Raw genomic sequence first — 12,802 nt, forward strand, 5'->3', positions numbered from 1 at the left:
ATAATACTCTTCCCCAGATGTTTTTCCAGTCCATTCCATCATATCATTAAGGTTCCTGCTCAAATGTCAGCTTTAGCAGGAGGCCCAGAACTCCCCTCCCTCCCATTTCTATCCCACTTATACTGCTTTGTTTTCTTAACATATTATATATTAAATCAATTTCAGTGTTGCCTGTCTTCTCTACTAGAAGTTCATATGGATGTGAACTCTATCTCGTTTATGTGCTGTATCCCCAGCACCTAGCATAGGACATGGCACACAGCGAGTGCTCCATAAATATATGTAGAATGAATGAATAAGCCAATGAATCTTCCAGCTGAACTTGTTTCCTCTCCTGGTCCCTGCAGGATAGCTTTCTGCAATCTTGCCTACACATCTTTAGGCATCCCCTGGGATTCTATTCTCTGGCCAGAAATCATCTCTCTGCTTTATCCCATCCATGCTTCCCCTCTATTTCATGAAATTTTATTTGGACTCCACTGTTGGTTGGTCACCCAGCTTCAATCCCCCAACCCTTCCTAAGAGGACCCCAGTTTTATTCAAAAGTCCATCATGGACTTCTGGGAAGACGGCAGAATAAGAGAGGCAGAGCAAACCTCTCCTCCGTGAATAAAACCAAAGAAAAGGCAGAAAACGCCTGAGGCAGCAGTTCCAGCATATGAGCAGCCAGAGAAGGACCTCTGCAATACATAGAGGGGACTTGGAAGTAAAAGCAGAGAAATTACATCTGAAAGGATGGGGTGAGTTTCTTCAACTGGGACTGCCACTGGGGGCTGGCAGCTGTGAGCCTGGTGCCAAGCAGGGCCGGAGCAGCTTTCCATTCCTGTACAACCATCTCAGAATTAGCTGGGGAGATAATCCTCCTCAGTCCCCCGGGCGGAGCTCCCATGAAGGAACTCAGGAAACAGCGGACCTGTGTTGACGCCATGTACTCTCCCTCCAGAGAAGTCCGCGGTGTGCACAGGCAAGAAGCGGGGATAACTAAAGGCGCCACATGGAAGCACCAGGAGTCCCTCCCAGACCCCAGAGGCTCGTGGGCGCACGGTGGGCAGGGAATGGGGCATGTCTGAACTAGAGGGTTAGATGTGCAGCTCCATGGCCTGAGGGTGATCCACTCAGAGGCCTAGGAATCACCAGAGCCACTGTGCCCTTATGCAGACTCCCTGCTGAACGGCACAGGGCCCACCCTCCACCCCCAGGCTGACAGTCCCCAGTGCACATGGAGAACTGGTGCGCTGATTGGATTTCCACCTGGTTTGGACCCCGCCCAACATGCAGGCGCAGTTGGGGAAAGCTGGCTTGAGGGTAAGAGGTGGCTCAGGAGCACCATCTTTTGGGAAGACAGGGAAAGTGCACTCTAGCAAGCTGTATTTCTGCCAAATTTTAAACAAATGTCCAAATAGTCCTACATTTCCCCCAAATGACCTTATCAAGTGTTCTGGTTCACTAATGCTGTCGTTATGCAAAATACCAGAAACGGATTGGCTTTTATTAAGAGGATTTATTAAGTTATAAATTTGCATTTCTGAGACCATACAAGTGTCCAAACTAAAGCATCAACAAAATGATACCTTTCACTGAAGAATGGCCAATGGCGTCCGAAAAACCTCTGTTAGCTGGGAAGGCACGTGGCTGGCATCTGCTGTTCCTTTGCTCCCTGGTTGCATTTCAAAATGGCCTTCTCCAAAGTGTCTCTGGGTCTCTCTTAGCTTCTTCAGCTCCTGTGTATCTAAGCAGCAGGGTCCTCTCTTAGCTTCTCTGGAGCAAACTTTGGGCAGGCATCTCCAAATGTCTCCAGACATCTCCAAGTATCAGTGTCAGTGTCAGCTCTTAGCCTCTGTCCAAAATGTCTTTCTCAGATGCTCTGTGCTCCTTCTGTTTGTGAGCTCTATTATAGGACTCCAGTGATTAAAGTAAGACCCACCCTGAATGGGCGGAAACCATATCTCCATGGAAATAATTTAACCAAACCTTTTGCCCACACTTGATTGAGTCACATCTCCACGGAAACACTTTATCAAAAGATTTCAACCTAATAAACACTAATACATCTGCCCCCACAAGACTGCATTACAGAATATGGCTTTTGAGAGGACATAATATATTCAAACTGGCACATCAAGATAAGCAAATGGCCCGTAGTCAACAGACAATCGCAAAGCACATGAAGACCCAAGAAGATATGGACAAGCCAAACAAATTAAAAAACTGGAAGAGACACAGAACTTGGAGCAATTAATCAAAGAAGTACATATAAATCTTCAAAACAACTTCAATGTGTTGTCTAAGGACATAGAAGACATCAAGAAGGCTCTAAAAGAGCATAAAGAAGAATTTGAGACAGTAATTTTAAAAAAAAGCAGAGCTTATGGACATAAAAGGTACTGTAGATCAAATTAAAAATATACTGGATGGGAGTGGGGGTCAGTACCTCAGGCTCAGGGGGTGATGTATGGGATGCTGGAGTGTGGTCATTGCTATAGTTTTACCTCCGTGCCCAGGGGAGTCAGTCATGGCCCCAGGGGTGTGAAGTGTGGCAGGGCTCAGATTACCCGGGACCCTCTGCTCCGTGAATCCCACCAGGTCTGCCGGAGAGGGAAGGGGCCCAGGCCCACGCCTGTGGAGGCTGAGGGTCTGGGGTGAATGTGGCCCCTGGGGCCTCGTTAGGGGAAAGAAGGAATTTAAACCTTCTCTCGGAAGTTTTTGGTAGAACTTAAGAAGAAGAAAACTGTGCCAGTTGGTATATATTATGTCCCCCAGAAAAAGCCATAATCTTTAATGCAATCTTGTGGGGGCAGATTGATTAATCTTTTTGATCAGGGCGTGACCTTGTGATTGAATGCTTCCACGGAGATTTTACACCCCCTCCCCATTCAGGGTAAGTCTTGATTAGTTTACCGGAGTCCTTTAAAAAGAGCCACACAGGTCCAGACACTTGCTGACACTGACACTTAGAGATACCTGGAGATGCAGAAAGAAGGAAATTAACTACGAGATGAAGCCCAGAGTTTGCCCCGGGAAATACTAAGACATAGAGAGAAATGTCCTTGGAGAAAGAACCAAGAATGCACAGGAGCTGAGAGAGGAGATGGAACACAACCTGGAATCAACTGATGCCAGCCACATGCCTTCCCAGGTAACAGAGGTGTTCTGGATGCCATCGGCCATTCTTCAGTGAAGGTATCATCTATTGATGCCTTAGTTTGGACACTTTTATAGTCCTAAGGACTATAACTTTGTAACCAAATAAACCCCCTTTATAAAAGCCAATACAGTTCTGGTATTTTGCATAACAGCAGCATTAGCAAACTGGAACACAACCAAGGGTCATCTGAAATTGTGACTGGCTCTCTAATAATCCTAGGACAAAGTTAGAGATCATGACTCAAGCATAAGTTTTCCTAAGACCACTGCAAAGATATCTGATATAAAGGCTTGGGCTGAGTATGTTGTGGAATGGGCTGCAAAGGACTCACATGGCTTCCTTATGACAGTGATTTTGGCCCTGACTCCATTGTTCCTAGCAAGTGCTGTACTGTCCTGGAAATTGGTCAAGATTATGGAGGCCAGGGAAAAGGAGCAGAAGAAGAAACAAAAATGTCAAGAAAATATTGCAAAAGCCAAATGACTAAAAATGGGTTGAAGCAAAGAACAGGCTCTAAAACCAGAGGAAAATCATTTGGAAAATTACGCAGCTTTGGAAGGACTCACTAAGGTTTCTTCTTTGGATTTTATGACAGTATTATATAGTAAATTAAGTCTGACCATATGGAAGAATCACATTAGTTATGACCTTAGTACTGTAGTAACTTTTAGGCTCAGATATAGAAATATGTTGGTATCTGTGACAGTTATTAGGTAAATCAGCAGTTATTTTACAAAATCTTTATAAATGACTTAGTCATTTGCCATTTTGTAGCCTATGTACTGAAATAAAAATATTCTATGGTGAAAAAAAAGACTTTAGATTATGAACTCTATTCAAATAATAGCTTAAATCCAGGTCCTATTCTGTACAAATAAAGTAAAAGTCAGAATTGTCCTCTTTAAGATGAAAAGTATGTTTGGGCTTTAAAAATACACATTATATTAATCACATCTTTTGTCATTATTGCTTATTTCTTGGAATATAATCATTTCTGATTTTCTCAAGCAAAATATTAATCATTTAATTCTTCATTTTCTGCATAGTTTGTCTGATTTTTAGCCTTTATACCAGAAATATAAATATCAGACATTCTGCATTGTTTAACCTGATTTTATAAATAGTTCTCTTGCCTTGACTAGTAGAATGTCACCTGCTGGATATAACAATTTCTTTTTTATTTACAAACATGGCCATTTTCTTAGAGATGACTTGTTGAGCAGAATAAAATTATAATTTAAAGCTTGCAGTACAAATGCCAAACATTGTAGTATGCTTGGAACTGCTTTATTTTTGCTTGTGTTAAGCAGAAATGTGAAATAGCTAAAATTCTTATCAGGTAATTTGCTTATTATATAGATACCACTTTTGTTTTTTACTCCATTTTTTGTTTAACTCATGTGGTAGTGATGTGCTATACTTTTTGATCAAACAAAAGAGTTCTTTAAAGGAATTCTTAAGATGAACAGTTAAGTCATACTTCATAAGTTGTAAGGAAAACTTGGAAAAATTTTGTTGGGCATAGTAATTAGGGTAAAAGAAAAATTATGTAAAAATGAGAATGTTATATTTAGAAGTAAAGAGCTAAAGAATACTTCTCAGTAAGTAGTATAACTGGAATTTTTACTATTATACATGGCTTTTGTAAATATGTGGTCCAAAAATGTTTTTCTTGGTCAGTCTTTAATAGCTTATTAATGTTTTCCCCACTTTTTATATGAATTTTAAGTTACAAAAAATTGTCCAACAGCTCTATTTTAAAGATGAAACTAGATATTGAAATAAATTTGCTACTTTTATAAAGAAAAAACATAATAGAGACACACAACAGTAGATTTAAGAAGCAAAAAGAATAAGTGAACTAGAGGACAAAGCAATTGAATGTGGATGCACAAAAGAACAAATGGTGAAAAAAATCGAACTATTTAAAATGATTTCAGGGAAATGATGGATAATAGGAAGTGGACAAATGTAAGAATCATTGGCATCCCAAAAAGAGAATAGAATAAAGGACTAGGAAGAGTATCTGAGGACACAGTTGGGGAAAACTTCCTAACCCTAACAAATGACATAAATATGCAAATCAGAGAAACCCAATGAATCCCAAATAGAATAAATTCAAATAGACCCACTCTGAGACATACACTAATCAGACTGTCAAATGCTGAAGAGAAGGAGAAAGTCCTGAAAGCAACAAGAGAGAAGTGATGCACACCACATACAAAGGAAACCACATAAGACTAAGTACTGATTACTCGGCAGGCACCATGGAGGCAAGAAGGCACTGGTAGGACATATTTAAGATTCTGAAACAGAAAAATTGCCAGCCAAGAATTCTTTATCCAGCAAAGCTCTCCTTCAAAATTGAGGGAAAGTTTAAAATTTTCACAGACAAGCAGATGATGAGAGAATTTGTTAACAAGAAACCTGCCCTGCAAGAAATACCAAAGAGAGTTCTACTGGCTGGGAAAAAAGAAAGAAGAGGTCTGGAGAAAGGCACAGAACTGAAGAGTATCAGTAAGGGTAACTTAAAGGAAAAAAGAGAAGGGGGCAGGAAATAGATCTCATAAAGAAAGACCAAAGGATAAGATGGTTGGTTTGGAAATGGCCTTCAAATTAATAACTTTGAATGTGAATGGATTAACTCTCCAACTAAAAGATACAGATTGGTAGAATGGAGTAAAAAGTATGAATCATCAATATACTGTTTACAAGAGACTCATCTTAGACCCTGTAACACAAAGAGACTGAAAGTGAAAGGATGGAAAAAAAACATTCCACAGAAGCTACAGCAAGGAAAGCACTGGTAGCTATACTAATATTGGACAAAACAGACTTTAAATGAAAAGGTGTCATAAAAGACAAAGAAGGACACTATGCATTAATAAAAGAGACAATTCACCAAGAAGTAATAACAAACATAAATGTTTATGCACCCAACCAAGGAGCTCCAAAGCACATGAGACAAACATTGGCAAAACTGAAGGGAGCAAAAGATGTTTCTACAATAATCATGGGAAACTTCAATACACTACTCCCACTCTCTTCTATAGATAGAACATCGAGACAGGGGACCAATAAGGAAATTGAGAACCTAAACAATATGATAAATGAATTAGACTAACAGACATATATAGATCATTACATCCAAAACTGCCAGGATAAACATTCTTCTCCAGTGCTCACAGAATGTTCTCCAGGATAGATCATATGCTGGGGCACAAAACATGTCTCAATAAATCTAAAAAGACTGGAATTATTCAATGCACCATCTCTGACCATAATGAAATGCAACTTGTACTCAATAACCACCAAAGAACCAGAACTTTCACAAATATCTGGAGGTTAAACAACATACTCTTAAACAATCAGTGGGTTCAAGAAGAAATTGCAGGAGAAATTGGTAAATATCTAGAGATGAATGAAAATGAGAGCACCACATATCAAAGCCTATGGAATGCAGCAAAGGCAGTGCTGAGAGGGAAATTTATAGCTCTAAACGTATACATTAAAAAGGAAGAAAGCACTAAAACCAAAGACCTAATGAACAACTGAAAAAGCTAGAGAAAGAGCAGCAAACTGATCCTAATGCAAGTAGAAGAAAAGAAATAACAAAGATTAAAGCAGAAATAAATGAGCTGGAGAACAAAAAAACCAATAGAATAAATAAAACCAAAGTTGGTTAACTGAAATTGTGGAACAGTAACCCATAACATTCTTTAAATTTTGCTCTGTAAATACTTCTTAAATCATCTTTGAAAGTTATCACTTTTCTGTGTTATATTTCACAATAAAAATGTTTAAAAAAGCATGTATATATAAAAGAATTCCATCATGCTCCATGTGGAAGGTGACCCCACCCTTTTCTCCAAGAGTAGATACTGACTGGTCAATCAGTGTGCCCTATTCCCCTGGTGATGGCCATTGGTTCAGGGGTGGGCACATGGCCTCGGCTGGCCCAATCAGAAGGAAGGAAAGGTTTTATAGTCCTTGCCAGAGGAAAGGTTTCTCACTCTGGTGCTGGAAGTGGAGAAGAAAACTGGGAGCCCTGACTGCCTTTGGCAGCCATGTTGAGGGAAACCAGCTTGAGATGAAGCTAACCCTGAGTCAGAAAGCACCCGAGCCCTCAATGACATCACCTTGCCACTAATCATGTGATGCCAGAGCCCACCTGCCTCTAGACTTCATAACATGGCCTAAGCATTGTGGAAGCCAGTTTGATTTGGAGTTTCCCTATTCCTTGCAGCCCACAGCATCTGACAGATGTGGTTACTCATCCTTCAAGGTCCAGCATCTTCAGTAGTGGACAGCTCTCATTTTTTGACCTCCCAGCATCTTTTCCTTTTGAGAACTGTTCCATGGGATGGGAGCTTTGGTCACATACCTCTTCCCTCCCTCGCCACAGGCTGTAGGCACATGCCAGAAACTGGAAAGAAAGTCTGTTAGGTGCCAATCAGGGATTAACAGAGAGTGGGAGAGGAGAGGGGCTCTCTTCTCATGAGCTCACCAGTGCTACAAAACCACCCGAGTCTGGAGTTGCCCAAAGACAGTGGGCCTGAGAAGTGGGAGCAAGAGATGTGGCAGGTAGAGAGAGACACACACATACACTGGTGCCTGTTTGAACCCTGGATCCAGCCCAGTCTGAGACCAAACTAAAAACAGGCCTCTTGCACTTAAGCTGATTTGAGCTGAGCTGCTGTGACTTGCAACCATCCCCTTCATGAAGCCTTCTGTAACAAAGCAGGCCTGAAATAATCCTTCTTTGACTCTTGGCTGTGATACTCATTTAACCACTCTCCCCCCTTTTAAAAGAGCTGGTTTCCTTTTCACATGATGTGTTTGAGCTCTTCAATGAGATTGTGAGATTCTCAAGTGCATCCTAAGGCTTGATTCTGTGGAAATATTTGAGAAGTGCACAAAAATATATGCATGGTGATAATCATCCCAAGATTGCTGAATATAATAAAGTATCAAACCCGATCCATAACTTTTATATGGCTTGATGAAATACACCCATGGGATGGGTTATATAAACCGTGATTCATTGTACCATGAAATACTGTTGAAAGGGATTAGTAAATCCCTACTTAGTGACAAGAAAAGGCATTCACAATATATTGATAAATGGAAAATGTTATAAAATAGTATGGACAATCTTTTTTGTTAAATTATCCATGTAATTTAATCTGCCTACACACACACACACACAGACACTTTATATAAGCATTTGTATCTGTAAGAGTTCAGAAGGCTGTAAATCAAAATAGTAGCCACCTCTCTCTCTCTGTATTTTATAATTGCTATCCATACTTCCCAATTTTTCCACCTTGAATTTGTTTCTCATGTGATTTTTGTAGACGGTGGGAGATATGAGAGGCAAGGACTCTGCCTTATAATCTCTAATCTCTAAGGAGCCTTGATGCCTGGCATGCAGAGAGCTCAAAAATAACTTTTTATAGACTGGTCTATTCATGATCTGTACAAAATTATTTGCCCATGGGTTTTTTGTTTTTGTTTTTTTTTTTAATGTCAATGTTTTAAAAGTTAATGCTTTTATTTTTACAGCCTTGTGGATGAGTCAGAAAATACATTCCTGAATTGAAATGGACTCCAACTCTTTTCCATCGCACAGCTTGGATAGTCCAATGTTATATAGGTTTTCTGTCATTGTCTTTGAAAGAACACCAAGATAAAGTCATCTGAATACAGAGTTGCACATTTGTTGATTAATCAAGATCTAAATAAGCTGTCCAAAGCTGACATACTCAACTCACTGAAACAGCTGGTACCACTTAGAAGTCCATAAATTATCAATCTGTGACTATGTTCCGATATTATGTATTGATCCTGTTCTGAGGCAGGAAGCTCCAACAAATGCACTGTGAAATCAATCCTTTGACTGGGCTGATAAATGAATAGATCTGTCAGACACTCTGGGGTGAGAGTTACTGAAAGCCACACTATTTCTGATGCACAAGTCAGTGTGAAGTGGGCACATCCTTGCCAATCAGACCCCATTGACAAGGCCTGTCTGGGGTCCCTGGGAGGACTGCAAGACCAGCCACCAAGCCCTGCCTGCCCACAGAAAGTGGACCTGCCACTTTGGTTGCAGAGAAGTCTGTTCTAACTCTCTGCCATGTTGCCCACTGGAAAATGTGTTCCCACTGGAAATCAAACTAAAAGAACCATGCTAACAGAACAAATGAAGAAAACAAATGCACCGATTTGAACTTGAAGATCCAGAAAGCCTACTAGAAGTGTGGTATTGGTAGCATTATCAATACAAACGGGCACAAATATTTTAAAGAATGAAGCATGTTTAGATTACTCTGACCATTTTGGTATTTGCAAAGGATATAATAAGAGCATTGATAAAAATAAAATATGGTAATAATAATATTGCTAACACTTGTCATTTACCAGGAATGCTAGGTACTTTACAAGGAGCAATACTTAATTCTTCCAACTCCTGTGTAAGGCATCTATACATTTCCCATTTTCCAACAATTCAGAGAGTGTAAGTATCTTGCTCCAGGACATATGCCTAGCTCAGATGTGACCCCAGGACTCTGTTCCAAGGTTTCTCACAAAGATACTTTCCCATGGGGAGGTCATTTCTGTATCACCACCCACTATCACCTTTTCTCATTTTTAGCTCACTTACTACTAATAATTTTTTAAAAAGCTGTCTTCTCTAATCACATGAAAGAAGGGCATTTTCAGAATCCCAGCCATTCACTTTTGGGGGCTGCCTATCAGGGACATTGCTATTCTTTATTATTTGTTTACCAGGTGCGACACAAAATATGAGCCAGATTTGGACTCTCAAAAAAATTTGAGCTAGCCCAATACCTGAGGGTCAGCCTAAACGTGCTGCGGTGAAGCCTAGGATCCCGCTACACAAGCAGAACAAGTGGATGTGTGAGGCGTCCTGGAAACGCCGGGTGGTTGGAGAGGAGAGAGGAGGTTTTCATTTCAAGCTCCACCTCGGTCTTCTCTTCATTGTGGACTTATCAGGCCCTCTGTGTAGGGATTGCCATTGGCACTGGATGGAAAGCCACGTTTTCTGTTCTTGTATCTGGACTCCCTCTCTTCAAGGGCAATGGCTGTGTCCTTCACATGCTCCTACCCACCCTGTCGAGAGTGGTCTACACAGAACAAGGGCTCTGTTTATGCCAAGGAGTAGCTGGTGTCACCTCTGGAAGCTGTCAAGGGGAAGGACTGGCCACAGGCTGCTGCGGAAAGAGAGGCCGTTAGGGGTCTTGGAAGAGGCTCAAGACATGGTAAAGGATTTCTGATTAAGTCCTGCATTTGACATTTCCAAGCTGTGTGACCCTGGTTGACTCTCCGTGGTAGATTAAATTATGTACCTCCTCAAAAGGCATGCTACTGATTTTGGAGAGAAAGCATGGTTCTGCCAATGCTTTGATTTTAGATTTCTAGTTTTTGAAACTGTGAGCCAATAAATTTCTTTTAAGCCATCCCACTGTGGTATTTGTCTCAGCAGCCTGGCAAATTGAGACATTCTCTGTGCCAGTTTGAATGTATTATGTCCCCCAAAATGCCATTATCTTTGATGCAATCTTACATTGGCAGACATAATAGTGTTGATTAGATTGTAATCCTTGGAGTGTTTCCATGGAGATGCAACCCACCCAACTGTAGGTGATAACTCTGATTAGATAATTTCCATGGAGGTGTGGCCCTGCCCATTCAGCATGGACCTTGACGAGTTTACTGGAGCACTATATAAGCTCAGACAGAAGGAGTGAGCTTGCCACAGCCAAGAGGGACACTTTGAAGAATGCACAGGAGCTGAGAGAGGAGCTGCAAATTACAGAGACACTTCAGAGATGGCCTTTGAAAGCAGACTTTTGCTCTGGAGAAGCTAAGAGAGGACAAACACCCCAAGAGCAACTAAGAGTGACATTTTTGAGGAGCTGCAGCTCAGAGAGGAACATCCTAGGAGAAAGCCATTTTGAAACCAGAACTCTGGAGCAGATGATAGCCATGTGCCTTCCCAGCTAACAGAGGTTTTCTAAACACCATTGGCCATCCTCCAGTGAAGGTACCCAATTATTGATGACTTACCTTGGACACTTTATGGCCTTAAGACTGTAACTTTGTAACCAAATAAACCCCCTTTATAAAAGCCGATCCATTTCTGGTGTTTTGCAAAAAGGAAGCATCAGCAAACTGAACACTCTCCTTACCTCCCTTACCCCTCAACTGAGAACTAACCACAGCATGCTCTCTAGTTAGACTACAAAGCTGTCGTGAGGAGTAAAAGGAAACGAATGAGAAAGGGGATTGTATGTGGCAAAGCAACTCATGCATAGTCACTGTTATAGCAACAATAAGATAAAGACAATATTAATAACAACGGCTAACGTTCATTCAGTGCCTGCTGTGGGCCAAGCACTTTATATATGGAGTTTTATTAACCAATTCATGATGTAGGTGCTACTATTATATCCACAATACAGAGGCAGAGCCTGAAGCTTGGGAAAGTGAAGCTGAGCTACCCAAGGTCAGGCAGCCTTTATGTGATGAAGTAAGTGTGGCATACAGATTGCAGGAAGGGCTTCCATCCTTCACCCTTCCCTGGATCCATGCCCTCTGCCATGTGACTGTACAGTTCTTTTCACTCAAGAGAATCAGGATTGACCTTGGGACTTGGCTTGGCTAAGGGGATTTAGCTGACATGACTCAGAGCCTCGAAAGAGCACTTGCACATTTCTATTTGTTACCTGCCCTCTGCCACTGCCATGAGGACACACTCAAGCTAGCCTGCGGGAGGATGAGAGACGCATGGAACAGAGCCGAGTCACCCCAGGTGTCCCAGCTTAGGCTGTTAGAGATCAAGTGACAAGTAGTTAACCCCAGAAGTGAGCGAGCCCAGCTGAGACCAGCCAGGGCCAATCCAGTTCAGCTGCACCCCAAGGACCCGTGAGCTAAACAATGTCACTGAGGTTTTGGGGTTATGCACTTGTTACACAGCATTACTATGCCAACAGGTAACAGATACAGTCAAGATAATAAAAAGTGTGATGGTGAAGAAAACAATAACGAGAAGAAACTTCTAAGAGAGCAAATGTGAAAAATTCCTAAAAGACAAGATGACAAAGCAGAGCAGAGGTGACGGGGACCATACATTTTCTTCTCAATTGAAATAATATTTATATGTTTAAAGTATACACTATTCAGAGGCCACCAAAGAAAATAATGATTCTATTCTGAGGTAGCCACATCTTAGGATTTGAAGAGTTATTTATTTATTTAGTAATTCGACAATAATGTGTGGAGCACCAGTTCCAAGACAGATGGACTCCTTGGTGCTCAGATTTAATAAGCTGCTGCCCCTGGACTTAAAGGATAACTCAAGGTCCAGTTGAGAGTACCTAAGGTAAGTGGCACCCTCAACTCAGTGTGAAAATCCTAGGATAGAGTTCTGTGCTGTGGTAGACACCGTTGATGGCCTAACCATTAACCATGCACTTTTATCTTGCAAACTGAACTCCAATGTTGTTCTGAGTGTCAATATAGCCAGCTTTTCCAGCCCTCCTAGAATTAACCATGGCCATGGGACACAGTTTTGGCCAATAAGAAAAAGGGACAGATCCCACTAAAGTCATCTCTTTCTTCCTGTGTTGGATT

General features: G+C 41.2%; 1 protein-coding gene and 1 pseudogene across 2 annotated transcripts in view; one reads left to right on the top strand and one right to left on the bottom strand.

Moving 5' to 3' along the window:
* The window catches only part of SLC24A3 (solute carrier family 24 member 3), a 561,375-nt gene that overhangs the window by 172,626 nt on the left and 375,947 nt on the right, over positions 1 to 12,802 (bottom strand). The window lies entirely within an intron of this gene.
* LOC119515934 lies at positions 1,273 to 3,643 on the top strand (annotated as a pseudogene).

Source organism: Choloepus didactylus, chromosome 19 (genome assembly GCF_015220235.1).
Source record: "Choloepus didactylus isolate mChoDid1 chromosome 19, mChoDid1.pri, whole genome shotgun sequence".
In the NCBI taxonomy this organism is placed as follows: domain Eukaryota; kingdom Metazoa; phylum Chordata; class Mammalia; order Pilosa; family Megalonychidae; genus Choloepus; species Choloepus didactylus.